Here is a 15,332-nt window from a genome sequence, read left to right on the forward strand (position 1 = left end):
CCGTTAGACTTCTGTTCTTTACGATCCCGGGAGAAAAAGCTTTAAAATCAATCAATAAAGATCATAAGCAATTCACCAAGAGGATGAACCTTACCAAATTGGATCGTATGTCTGATGTAAGCAATATATAATTTCGTTAGCAAGTCTCCCTTGGCAGACTTTCACACTAAAGCAATTTCAACAAAACTGATGTTTTAAAACAAAGAAAATTTAGCTTAAATGAGCAAAATTGGCTTTATAATTTCTAGAATTGTTTTATTTGTGAGAGAACTAAATTTGAGAATGTTTGTGTTTTTTGCAAACATTTATCACTCAGCAAGTTAAGATAGTTTCGTGGAGTGAGTCCAAAGTAAATCTTTTAACATGAACAGCCTGCAGATTCCAAGGGAGGTATTGAGTAGTTGAAATGTAAAGAGTCATCAAGAGATTTTCAGGGAAATGTTAAGAATCAAGAAGTCCAGGAGATTTCACTTGAGTGCTCGAAATATTATAGAAGGTCTGGAGATTTAAGGGAGGTTTGCAGAATTTAAGGATCTTCTTGAAATTTAAACCAAGGGATGATTTTAGTAAAACGATTGATTAATTAAATGCTTAAAAAAGTGAGCTGTCCAAAGGAAAAGCATATTCTGCAAATCAAATTTACATTGTATTATAATTTTTTCATTAAAATAATACTTTTTTTTATAATATTACAGATATCAAAAGAAAAGGTTTTGAAATTCTATCAGCTCAATAAAATGATTATTTAATCAAAAACAAGGATTTTTCCTATGCTAAATATTGCTATTGATGTGTTCTCTGTAACATTACCATTAATTCGAGGGTGAGCTAAGCGAAAGGTGCGAAATTTTTTGTGGCGAGGTTTAGCCCAATCCTAGGTACTCAATAACTACAAGTATTTTCATGCTTAAAATTAAAGTTTTACTTTAAAAAGTGTTCGGCTAACTTAACAAAAGACCATTAGTTTCAGCACGTCTTGATCAAGATTTGAAATGCAAGAAAAACTAATCTTATTTCAGATAGCTTGAAACACATCATTTATTTTGAGTAACTTGACTTTTAAACAAAATTAAATGCGGGAGTTCCCGCACGACTATGCGAATTTTCTTTTATATTTTAGAAATTCGGTTTCCAGTGTTTATTGAAAGGTTTTGATTAATAAAACCATTATCATTAAGGCAGTAATAAATAAAACCATCATACCAAATATTATTTGCTCCAGCAAACTAAGTACAAAGCTAACTTTTTTTCACTTTCATTGGAACTTTTAGGAACTGTCCGAATTGTCTCCAATTAAAATAATTATATTAAAAAAAGTTTATCAAAAAAAAAAAGAGAAAACACAAATTATACAACGTATAAAAAAGTCTGACAGCAATAATAAAATACATCCCTAAGCCATGTTGTCTGGGATTTAAGTGCACCATGGTGGATACAATAATGCAGCTATACTATACTCGTATGCTATAGGTAGGGTACAGTGAACAATAGGTACCAACTGAAACAACTTCACAATACCGTTGTCAGAAATATTATTCACGTCTTTCCTTGTTGTCGCCGTATAGAAGTCGTCATTGTTGTTGTCATACTTTTGAGTATGGAATTAAATTGTACAAAAATTGGTGAGGGAAAATGCACCCAAAATCCTACCAACCAAGTCTGTGTCCTACTTCTAGGACTTTATTTTGTGTCTGTATAATTATATATACACACACATTTTTTCGTGTGTTTTCTTTTCGCGGTTGCTCAGCAATTTTTATAAATATATTTTTTTCTTTTTTAAAACATGTTCAGTTGTTCGTTTGCAGTTTAAAAACTGTGTTGATAATATAAAGTGCACATCTGTGGTCGTTTTGTGCTGAATTTATGAGCCCAAGTAAGTTTTCAAAGTTTATTACGTTCGTAAAAAACAACACGAAAACAACAAAATCATAAATGTGAGCACCTAAAAGTCACCAGCAGAAACGCTTACCTATACTCCTACTATGATGTGACTGTTGTTAATTTTAGTGCTTTTACTTTGCTCACGGATTAACTTAACTGCGTATGTACGTATTTGAAATTACCTTAGTTATTTTTTTGTTTGTAAGCTTACTCTACTTTAAGAAGTTGGGAACGTTAAACGCTAAATTTTAAACGTTATGTTAGTTAAACTTATGGTTTTCAGAAAGAAAAACAAGGTAAGTTTAAGTAACGTTAAGGTACATGTAAGTACATACATTCTAAAAAGGTAGAAGGGAAAAGATTGGCCCCAGACAGGAAAACAAAAATTTCCTTCCTTTAAAAGTTTTTTGGTAATACTGAAACATATTAAAATATGGGCTTAATTTTCTATAAAATAGAGCTTTAATTTTGTTATTAAAATATAAGTGTTTTTAAGAAAACCAATGGTAAATTTCAATGTAAACAGGAAAATGTACCATTCAAAATGGAAAACGATATCAGCCAAATGGCAGTCACACCTAGGATTGCAGAATCATATCATTTTCATGAATTTTCTTCAGGATCAATTCGCAAATTTGCGAATTCTATCATTGCAGTCAAAAAAGTTGTTGTCAAAATTGAGTAACATTTTGAGAAAAATTGAATTGACAATTTTTTCTACAAAAAATAAAAAACCTACAAAATAATTAACAAAAGTAGGTAGAAATTGATTTTCGACTTAAATGCCTTTTCAAAACTTTGTGATTTTCGATTAAATCTATTTTTATCTTATGAGAAATATGGTTTTGAACTTTCGAAAAAATTCTTTTGAAAAATCAAAGCATTTCTTAAAGTTCGTAAAAATTATTTTCGATTCAAATGTCTTTTCAAAAATTAAAAATATTGATTTTAAACTTATTTTATCTCACATAAAATATTGTTTTCGACATTCAGTGAATTTTTGATAAAAATCCATCAGTCCATTGTTTCATAAAAAAAAATAAAATCTTCAAAAAACAGTACGAACATTTGGTAAAAATGATGTTCGGTTCTCGATATCACGTGAACAATAGAAGGTATTGAGTCAACGGCCGGCCTAGTCACTGATAAAGCTTTGGTTCCCATCGTTCACCGAAATCAAGCATCAGTGAGAGTGGTTAGTAGACAGATGGAGGTCCGTCTCGAAACCTACCGTGTGCTGTTGTCATGTGTTATTTCTGTCTGTTGTTCTTTCTCCTCTGTCCTTCTGTATTGTATTGATGTGTTGTGTTGTTATCGCCTTACATAGTCTAATCGCTCAAGGTTTTGTGTTCTCTACTCTGTACATTTATGTGCTGAGTAGTGTGTAATGTAATAGAAGGTATTGACTTCAAATTAATTTCATTCATCCAACTTTTAAGAAATGCTACTAAAATTGATAAAAATTGGTTAACGAGATTTTTACATTTTAACCATAAACCGTAAACGAAAAACGCTTGCAACTTGTTGAATTTTGTTATCAAAATGCGTGCTCTGTTCATAGCACTCTTCTTACATTTTATGGTCAATTTAATCGACCCACTGAATTAGCCATTCGGCCAATTGTGACTAAATTTCGCACCAAATTAACATTGTTGGACATTGAATCACCAACACTCTTACGTAGAGTGCGAACTGCTGAAGAAGACATCGCAGCTGTATCGGCCAGTATTAATGATGACCATCAATTATCGATTCGTCACCGTTCTCAGAAACTGTGCCTCTGTTACTCAACAACGCGAAAATTTTGAGCAAGGATTTAGGTGTGATGCCTATCAAAATACAGCTGGTGCAAGAATTGAAGCCAAATGACCTACTGTAATGTAAAATTTTTGGTGAATGGGCTCTTGGAAAGTTGGTCGAAGATCCACTTTTTATCGAAAAATTGTGTTCAGAAGAACAGGCGAAACTTGTTGGTGTTGAAGCGAATGAGGACAAAACAAAGTACATGTTATCAACAAACAAAGCAACATCTGTCCGCCTAGGACAAAACGTCACTGTTGGTAGCAGCAGTTTCGAGGTAGTTAAAGAGTTCATCTACCTTGGAAGAAACATAAATGCCACGAACGACACCTTAGTGGAGATCCGAAGAAGAATTACTCTAGCGAAATGCTTCTTGCTGCTTCGGTTTGGCCAAACAACTGGGTTCAAAACTCCTCACTCGAAAGACAAAATGTCTGCTATACAAAACTTTGATTTTACCAGTCCTACTCTATGGCACCGAATGCTGGACGATAAAAAAAAAAAAGGGGAATTGATACTGGGCACTTTCGAAAGAAAAATTCTTCGATTGATTTTTAGTCCCGTATGCGACAATGGCGAATGGAGAAGAAGATACAACCGAGAAATGTATGAGCTGTACCAAGATGTGGATGTAGTCTAGAAGGCCAAGAAAAGACGACTACATTGGCTCGGCCACATCGAGCGAATAGACGAAAACGCTCCAGCCTAAAGTGTCAGCCCAGCCCCAGGAACCTACAGTGCAAGGACCAAGTGACTGCGGATGCCAGAGCACTTGGTCACGGTGACTGGAGAGTGCATGCCAGGGATCGTTCACGATGGAAGACTGCAGTATCTCAGGCTGAGACCTTTCATGCTTTGTGAGCGGGATAAGTAAGTAAGTTAAAATTTGACTAAGCGGATGGACCATTTGAGGCGCAGTCAAGGTCAACATTTACATGAAATAATATTCAAACATTAAATTATATGGACCATACTATCAATTAAAATAAAGATTTCATGCAGTTTTCTGAATTGTATGTGTTTTTTTTTAAAAGCTTTCCTATAGCTTTTAAAAAATCACTCTTTATAAGCAAATACAAATTGGATGAATGAGATTAATTTGAAGTCTATGATTTCTATTATTTACGAAATATCGAAAAGAGAACTTCAATTTTTACCAATTTTGCGTGCTATTTTCTTTAGATTTTATTTTTTTATGAAAAAACTGACTATTTGATTTTTATAAAAAATGTACTGAATGTCCAAAAGAATATTTTCTGTGAGTTAAAAATAGTTACTTACTTACTTAAGGTGGCGCTACAGTCCTGTGTGAACTAGGGCCTCACCCAACAAACTTCTCCATCTAGCTCGGTCCCTAGCTAGATGTCTCCAGTTTTGCGCTCCAAGTTGGGTGAGGTCACCTTCCACTTGTGCGCGCCACCTGATCCGCGGTCTTCCTCTACCGCACTGTCCTGTGGGTGCGGATTCGAAGACTTTCCGGGCCGGAGCATAGGTTTCCATGCGCTCTACGTGACCCAGCCATCTTAGTCGTTGGACTTTTACTCTTCTGGCTAAGTCTACGTCGCTGTACAGCCCGTACAGTTCGTCGTTCCATCTTCTCCTCCACTCCCCTTCGATGCATACGGGACCGTAGATCACACGAAGAACTTTTCTCGCGAAGCGACCCAAGGTGCTTTCATCCGCTTTTGTCAAGGTCCATGCTTCTGCACCGTATAATAGGACGGGGATGATAAAGGTCTTATAAAGCAACACTTTGGACCCTCGAGAGAGGACTTTACCACTTAATTTCTTTCTTAGTCCAAAGAAACAGCGGTTAGCAAGAGTTATTCTGCGTTTGATCTCAGCGCTTGGGTTGTTTTCTGCGTTTACAGCGGAGCCTAGGTAGACGAAGTCCTTGACTACCTCAAAGTTACGTCTGTCGATTGTGAAGTTTTGACCAAAACGTCGGTGTTGTATGTCCTTTCTAGACGACAGCATGTACTTTGTTTTGCCCTCATTAACCGTTAAACCCATTTTTTCCGCCTCTGCCTCAATACTCACAAAAGCCCCATTGACATCACGCTGAGTTCTTCCGATTATGTCAATGTCATCAGCATATGCCAATAATTGGACAGACTTTTGAAAGATAGTGCCTCTAGTGTTGACGTGTGAGCTCTGCACTATTCTTTTCAAGCACGATGTTAAAAAAATCGCATGACAGCGCATCACCTTATCTAAAGCCTTTTTTGACATCAAAAGGTTCTGTTAAGTTGTTTCCAACCTTTATGGAGCAGCGTGAATTCTCCATGGTCATCCTGCACAAACGGATAAGTTTCGCAGAGATGCCAAAACTAGACATGGCTCTATACAGCTCGTCCCTGTATATGCTGTCATATGCGGCCTTGAAATCGATGAAAAGATGGTGGGTGTCGATTTGGTGTTCTTGAGTTTTTTCTAGGATCTGCCGTAATGTGAATATTTGATCAACTGTGGATTTTCCTGGTCTAAAACCACACTGATAAGGACCTATCAGTTTGTTGACGATGGGCTTTAGACGTTCACATATTACGGCAGAGAAGATTTTATAGGCGATGTTAAGTAGACTTATTTCTCTATAGTTGGTAGTTAAAAATAGTTGGATCCTAATATTTTTCAGTTTTGAAAAGATATGCCGAAAGTAAATTTTTACCAAGTTTTAATATTGTTTTTTTTTTTAGGTTTATGTTTTTTGTAAAAAAAACTGTAACTTCCGTTTTTCTCAAAATTGTCACTAATGTTGAAAACAAAATATTTCTTAAAAAAAAAAATTAGTTTTAAGCCACAATCTCAAAGTTTTGAATCGATATTTGAGTTAAAAATCAATTTTTACCAACTTTAATGTTTTTATTTCGTTTTTTTATTTTATCTTTCTGCATTATTATTTGTTATATATTTGACGTCGATATCTCCACTGGTTCTTGAGATATGGTCGTCGAAAAAAACAAACGCACGCACAGACATCTTTCTAAAAATCTTTTATTTTGACTCTAGGAACTTAGGAAATGTTAAAATTGTCAATTCGACAAATCGGCCGATTAATGAAACTTACTATGGGAAGTTAAAAATTCAACTAAGTTTTTAGAATTTTCAGATTCCATAGTTGTCCTATTCACGTGGTAATTTTTCAGTAAATATGTCTACAGTGTTTCTACAATTTATTTTCGATATGCAAATAATTATTCGGCGAAATGTCTAAATGTTTATTTTGACTAGTTTATTAATGAATCTGAAATAACGTGGAAAAGTTGAACGAAGAGAAAATATTCGCTTTAAATTGGATGCAATACGAGCAACATTCATTTTTACTGGGTTTTTGTGATATTTGCTTCCGGAACTCTAATTGATAAAACATTAAAACGCTTAATGTCGTTTGTGTAATCTCTGTGTACAAAAAACGTAAGGATACGTTAAATAAAAAACCATACAGTTCGCTTCGCTGATCTATTTGCTACTCTTTTATTAAAAATTTCATTGAGGTCCCTTTTTTAATACATATAGAATAAAAATAAATTTATATTTCCTTTAAAAAACAGTTTTACTTTTTTTCCATTGCTAGATCCCAATATCCGTGATGATACTATTATACATTATTGAAGCAGCTTAAAGACTTATGAAAAGGACAAAATAAAAGAGAAAAAGTTTCATTTTGTACAATTTACTTGGGTACATAAGTAATCTTGATGGTTGATGTGACTTTAATTCTTTTTGTTGTTGATATTTTCATAACAAAACAGATGATGATTTAATCAAAAGAAGAAATCAAGCAAGGGCAAAATAAATGTCATTAAATCCAGATGCCACAAAAAAATAAAAATTTAGGTATGTTTATAGCATATCTAAGGACATCCGGTATATAAAAAAAGATAGGTAGAGTTTAAAATAGGAGTACCTCCTGCCTTACTTACTTTTAAGATTTTCAAAAGGTGTACTTTTTATGTTTCTTAATTTTATATCTTACAGAAGCACCGAAAAATAAAAAATGGATCTTCTTTGATCCTTTTTTTAATTTAAATATGGGACTGTATTTAAACTGACGACCGCGAGTCGCCGGGTAAACCATTCTTGGCAAAGGCAACTTTTTTTCCAGAATGTAACTACGTAGGTTTATAGATGAATTCAAAATAATAAATACAAAAAAATGTACCTTAAAATTCATTTTGCTTAAAGCAATTAAGCTCAAAAATTTCATACAAAATGTCTCTGATGAAAATGAAATCCTTGGATAAATAATAAAAACAATTTACTAGAAACATACATTTTTTTACTTATACACAGCAAGCATATGAAGGTATTAATGATTGCCTAAGGATCTGTTTTTCGTTTCGCTTTTTCTTTTTAAATGAATATGTATGTGTGATGTAAAGAAGTTTTTATTTTTTTCAAGAATTTATTACTCGAAAATAAAAATAATGTGATTTTTTTTTCTTTTGAGATGGAATTTTGTTTTTAATTTTAAAAGAAATTTCAATTCCTGTGAATGCACAAATAAAACGGTCAACAAAGTAATGTCAACTACATAGCTATAGATAGGTATGATGAAGAATATACATATATTTGCATATTTTTTATTGCGATCTTTCGAAAAGATTCTTTTTTTTTTTAAGATTACTACGGCAGAACTTGGAAAAAACCCAGGAGCTTTAAATTGATACCCACCATCTCTTTATCGAGATGGCGTATGACAGCATCTATACGGAAGAGCTCTAACGAGCAATGTCTAGTTTTGGCATCCCTGTCAAACTTATCCGTTTGTGCAGAATGACGATGGAGAATGCACGCTGCTCTATCAAGGTCGCAAAAGATCTTACCGATGCATTTGATGTCAAAAAAGGTTTTAGACAAGGCGATGCACTGTCATGCGACTTCTTCAACATCGTTCTGGAAGGAATTGTGCAAAACTCAACCGTCAACACTAGAGGCACAATCTTCCAAAGGTCCATCCAATTACTCGGATACGCAGATGATATTGACATAATTTCAAGATCAAAGCGTGATGTCAGTGGAGCGTTTTTGAGCATTGTGATGGAAGCGAAGAAGATGGGTTAAGTGGTCAATCCGAAGCATATGCTGTCATAAAAAAAGGACACTGAACAACGACGCATTGGACAAAACGTCACCATGGACAGCTATAACTTTGTAATAGTTAAGGACTTTGTCTACCTAGGCACCGCTATTAATTCAGATAACGAAGAATTACGCTTGCAAATCGCTGCTTCTTTGGGCTTAGAAGGCAATTGAGAAGTAAAGTCCTCTCTCGAGCATCTAAAATCACCATCTATAAGGCACTCATCATCCCGGTTCTCACTTATGGCGCTGAGGCCTGGACCCTGTCAAAGAAAGAAGAGAGCGTCTTAGGATGCTTCGAGAAAAAAATTGTTCCCGTGATTTTTGGTCCCGTACGCATAGATGGAGAATGGAGGAGAAGATTTAACGACGAGCTGTACGGGCTGTACAGCGACACTGACCTAGTAAGCAGAATTAAAGTCCAATGGCTAAGATGGCTAGATCATGTAGAGCGGATGGACATCAACGCTCCAGCCCGGAAGGTCTTTGAATCCAATCCCGAGGGACGGCGCAGTAGAGAAAGACCGCGACTCAGGTGGCGCACCCAGGTGATAGAGGTCCTCAACCAACTTGGCGTGCGAAACTGGAGACAGCTGGCTGGAGACGCATGTTGGTTGAGGCCCAGGTCCACCCCGGACTGTAGCGCCAACTTAAGTAAGTAAGTAAGTAATATTTTCAAAATCGATTTGGGAAATATTGAGATATTAGAATTTGGCGGGTATGTAAACAAGCAAAATTGTCGCATTTGGGGCACAGAAAACGTGCACGCATGCATTGAAAAGAGTCACTGTTTGGTGCGGATAACTAGTGACGACATATCCATTTTTCGCACCAACCACTAGAATGGGGCCACACATTTTTGAAACAATTTCTGCTTTTTAAACCTGGTGGAAGTTTTATACTCGAATATTTGTATTATCTGTAAAAATGTCTTTTCAACAGAAAAGAAGAACATATTGTTGGACCTGTTACTTCGATTTTCCAACAAGACAATGTCACTATCGACATTTGCAGGGCTGTTGTATAAAATTGGCACCCTGGGCTAAAATTTGTTTCAGCCCCAATTTTTTTAAACACTCTTTATTTGTGCTCCGTTCGTATTAGACTTTAGACTTTCTCAATAAATTAGGTATCTAAGACTAAATTAATTTTTCACATAGGACCCGAATTTCATAAGCTTAGCGCGTTTAAAGAAACAATTTTAAATTTTGTTATTGTAAAGTGTACTTTGTTTCAACTATTCGGGAAAGCTTTAAATGAAATTGATAATGAAATTACTTTTTTGAAAACAGATCATTATTTAATTGATTACAATAAGAATTGTTTATGTTTTTTGTTATTTTTAATAATAGTCTTACTTACTCAAGAATAACTACGTTAACACAAAAAACGTCAGCTGTTTAACGATGGAACTTACCTGAAAAGAGATGAAATAAATTTAAAGTCAGTAAATTATATATAAATTAAATATTTAGGTTGTCTAAAAATAACCTAAAGTAAATACTATTAAGAAAAAAAAATTGTTTTTCTTACAACTAAAACAAAATTAGTAAAAAATTAGTGAAATAATATACATATTTTTTCTTATAAAGCATGTGAGACTATTTAAGTATATCTGAAATAGTTGGAACGCTAGAATTTGGATGAAAAAAGCTTCTTAAACGTTTATCTTTTTTATTTGATTTTTTTTTTATATTTAATTTTTGGCATTCATTTTTGAAACATGATTTTTGACTAATATGAACATAAAGGGTGTCCCAAAATTAACGCAAGATTTGAATTATAAATAGAAAACGCCGTTTTTAGTCTTTTGATAGTTATATTTTTATTGACTCGTAAAGTACATAGGATAGGGTTATGTATGGAATAACACATCGGACAAATGGCCTCCACGGCTTTGCATGCACATGCGCACTCTTTTGTTGAAATTTTCCATGACCATTCTGCATAAATGTGGCTGAATTTCGTTGATGCAGCGTTGAATCTCCTCCTTTAATGCACGGGTGGTTGTGGGCTTGTTGACATAGACTTGTGATTTCAAATAACCCCATAAAAAGAAGTCTAATGGTGTTAAATCACACGATCTAGGAGGCCAATTTTGATCACCGAAACGAGAGAGTACACGACCTGGAAATGTCTCATTCAGTAATTGAATTGTTTCACAGGCTGTATGACATGTGGCACCGTCTTGTTGAAACCCCATATTGGACACATCAATATCATCCAATTTTGGCAGAAAGAACTGTGTAATCATGTCGCGATATCGAGCACCAGTAACAGTCACTGCTTGACCAGCATCATTTTCAAAAAAATATGGCCCAATCCATGGCCCAAAATCCACACCATACAGTCACGCGTTGTGGATGCATTTGTTTTTCGACAATCACGTGTAGGTACTCCGAACCCCAAATGCTTCAATTTTGGCTGTTGACAAAGCCATCAAGATGAAAATGTGCTTCATCGCTTAGGATGATTTTGCTCGAAAAATCAGGGTCCATTTGTTGATGTTCAATAATCCATTCAACGAACTCTCTTCTCTGTCCATGGTCATTAGGCTACAATTGTTGTGTTAATTGAATTTTGTAAGCATGAAGACACAGATCTTTGGTGAGTATACGCTGTAGAGAGGTTCTTGAAATTTGCAATTCTTGTCCACGACGTCGAATTGAGGTTCCTGGATTGTCAGCAACACTCTCACGCACTGCTTCGACATTCACATTTGAACGGCTTGTTTTTGGACGACCAGTGTGTTTGGCGTCTCCAACGGATATAGTCTCTATGAATTTTTCAATTAATCTCTTCACAGTTGATGAAGTTAAAACACTATTCGGACCATATTTTGTATGAAATTTTCGAACTGCAGCCGCCAAGCTTTCACTATTTTTGAAATATTCTTTAATAATGAAGACACGTTTTTCTATCGTGTAACGTTCCATTTTAATAACCCTATACTGTTAGCTGTCAAATTGCTTTTTTCAAGGTTGTCAACACTTGACTGCACAAATGGCGGCAAATTCAAATCTTGCGTTAATTTTGGGACACCCTTTATTTGCCACGGCTATGATTGACATAGTCTTTTGAATTAGTTTAATTTTTAACTATTTTTCAAATAGGTGTACCGATAAAATGTAACGAGTACAGCGATAAGACTCGACGCCTCATCTCAATGGACCAACAACAATGTGGGGCACTCCATCATTTTGAACCTCTTTGGTTCTATACCCAAGTATATTGACTACACTATTCCAAAACCCCAATTTGGAAAAAAATATCCAGGTATCCATTCCAGCCAGAGATGAATGGGAGGACAAAACACTTCTGGATGACAAAAGCATTAATTTTTATGCAGATGGATCCAAGACAAATGAGGGAGTTGGTAGTAATGTGTTCTCAGAAAAGCTTAATCTAAGCATCTCATTCCGCCTCCCTAATCATTGAAGCGTCTTCCAAGCGGACATTTTAGCGATCAAAGAGGTTTTCTTCTGGCTAAGAGAAAAAGTGATATCAACTTCTGATATCCACATCTTCTCTGACAGTCAGGCTGGTATAAAATCTCTTCACGGTGTCTCAACCAAATCTCAAACGACAGTCGATTGTGGATCGTTTCTTATGGAGATGGCGCAACAATTAAACATTCACCTATGTTGAGTGCTAGGCCACAGAGACATCACGGGAAATTGTAGAACCGATGAACTCGCTAAAAATGGAACCGTCATGCCTATTTCACCTGAAGGGAGAAGATAGGTATACCGATAGCTACAAGTAAACTTCTGCTGAAACGAACAGCTTTTTGCGATAGCAAACCCTAGGTGGCACAATTTACCAACATGCGCAGCCACAAAACTCATATGGCCTCACTGGACCTAAAGCACTCTAAAGACGTGTTATCTCAAAGCAATTTATATTAGCTCCCTGATTGGTGTCCTTACGGGACACTGTCTCATAGGCAGACACACAATAGGACTTGGAGTATCCTTAAATGACTTCTGCAGGAGCTGTTTGCACGAAGAAGAAGAGAAAACAATCTCTCACCTTCTCTGCACTTGCCCTGCTATTTCACTAAGTCGCAAACTTCATCTGGGAGACTACTCTTTTGACAATCCCAGTGAACTAGCTGAAAAGAATATCAAATATCTTCTTCGCTTTATAAAAAGCTCAAAATGGATTCGACTAGTAGGAAGATATTCTATATTGGAGATAGAACAGAGCCCTGGGGCACACCAGCATTTATTTTGTGGTTTTCAGACTTAAATCCATCCAATACAACTTGTATTGAACGATTCGAAAGGTAATTACTAATCCAATGAAGGAGGCATTCATGAAAACCGAAAACACGCATTTTCGATAAGAGAGCCTGATGCCAAACCCTATCAAATGCTTTTGAAATATCTAGTGCAATAATCTTACTTTCTCCAAAACTATGTAAAGATTTAGTCCACTGTTCAGTGAGATGAACCATGAGATCACCAGTGGACCTATTGCTACGAAAGCCATACTGTCGGTCATTAAGAAGCTTCCGTTCTTCAAGATATTTCTTGAGCTGACAAATAATCAGCGTTTCCATGACCTTGGAAAGAAGGGACGTAAGTGCAATTGGTCGGTAATTAGACGGTGAGGAAGATTCGCCTTTTTTGGGAATAGGCTGGACAAATTCGGTTTTCCATCCGCTCGAAACGAGACCTGAGGAGTAGGACAAATAAAAAAGCTTACGCCGTGGTTTTGCCAGCGATGAAGAACACCTCTTCAGATCAATAGCAGGGATACCATCCGGACCAGCAGATTTATGTATGTTAAGTTCTTTTAGGACTCTCGCTACAGTACGAGTGCGAAAAAAGATTTGCCCCATAGAATCATTAAGTCGATCAAGTACAGGCGGGGTTATAACACTCACTGGCAGCGTTGAATAGGTGGCGAACTGCCTAGCAAAGAAATTTGCTTTCTCTAAAGAGCTAACAAATGGCGTGTCATTCACAACGAGTGTAGGAACCGAGGAAGAGGAAGAATTCCTCATATTTTTATAAATGACCAACAATTTTTACTGCCTTTGGGACAATGCAGTATTTTTTACAGTAATTTTTGGTCATGTAAACATTTGGTCCGTCAAATATGGGCGTTGCAGGCCTTCCTGGCTTGCTTGAACTTATTCCGGTTTTCCTCAGTTGCATTGGCTTTAAAACAACGGAAACTTACCTTCTTAACCTTAATAACCTCTTTACAGCTCGCATCGAACCATGCGTTTTCCTTAGGTCTGATGCTTTTAACTCTATTTGGGATAAAAGTTCTCATTCCCAGGAGAATCAAGCTTGTGATCATATCAGCTCTGGCGTGAACGTCACTATCGAGGAAGCATAGTGACCAGTTAAAGATCCTGAAGAAATTATTGAGGCCGTCCCAGTTGGCTTTTCTTAGGAGCTCTTTCTTTAACTGGAGAGTTTTTACACGACAAATTTGCTGATATATGACACAATGGTCAGATGTGCCTAGAGGAGATAGAACACTAATAGTGTACTTATCAGTGTCAGAGGTAAGAAACAAGTCAAGAGTGTTTTACGAAAGGGTACTGCTGCAATTTCATTTTCGATATTCGCATGAAGTTCATTAATAGTATCTGACGTGTTGGCATAGACCATAGAATTGATGTAGCCCCACTGAAAATAGTCTAAAGGCGTCAAAGCGCACGACCGAGGTGGAAAAGCGACAGGACCATTTCGTGGGATAACACGTTCTCCAAACTTGGTTTCCTATAAATTGATTGTGACAAACGCTGTGTAGCTTGTGTCGCCGTTCTGTTTAAACCGCATGTCTTCCAAGTTCATATCATCCAAAGGGGGGCCAAAAATAGTCATTGAACGGTAGCGAATCCCATTCATCATCACGGGATAAGTACGGCCCAATGACGACGCCGCTGGCCCATAAACCACACCAAACCGTATTTTTTTCAGAATGTAGTACGTGTGGATTGCTGCCTGACCAATACCGCATATATTGTTTATTGACCAAGCCATTCAGCCAGAAATGGGCCTCATCGCAGATGATTACTCAATGAAATTCCGAAACATTTTTAAGTTATTGCTCAGCCCAATTCACGAACATACGACGCTTCTAGTGGTCAAGCGACTTCAATTCTTGCGTCAATTTTGCACTGTGCCTGTGGATTAAAATTTTTCCACTAGACACTTAGTTGTTGATCTGCTAAGACGATTATGAGGACCATAAATTGGACGTAGGGCTCTTAACGTTGAAGCCACTGACGCCGAATTTCGACAGTAAATTTTAATAATTTCGACTCGTTTTGGTTCGTATATCTTTATATCATTTGCTCTACAACCTATTAAAATAAAAAAAGTATCTTGTTAAGTCCTCTGAACGGTTAAGATCAGAATAGGAAGAATGACTTGAATTGGGTATCATTATCTTTAAAAAATTCAAGTCATACTTCCAATTCTGGTTTTAATTTTTTAGTTTTTTTTAATTTGATTCGACCACATTTTTTAATTATACGATGCAAAAAAGTTAAGTTAGTATTATCAATAAATAATGGTTTATCAATGATAGCAAAGACTCGA

Source organism: Eupeodes corollae, chromosome 1 (genome assembly GCF_945859685.1).
Source record: "Eupeodes corollae chromosome 1, idEupCoro1.1, whole genome shotgun sequence".
Classification (NCBI taxonomy): Eukaryota; Metazoa; Arthropoda; class Insecta; order Diptera; family Syrphidae; genus Eupeodes; species Eupeodes corollae.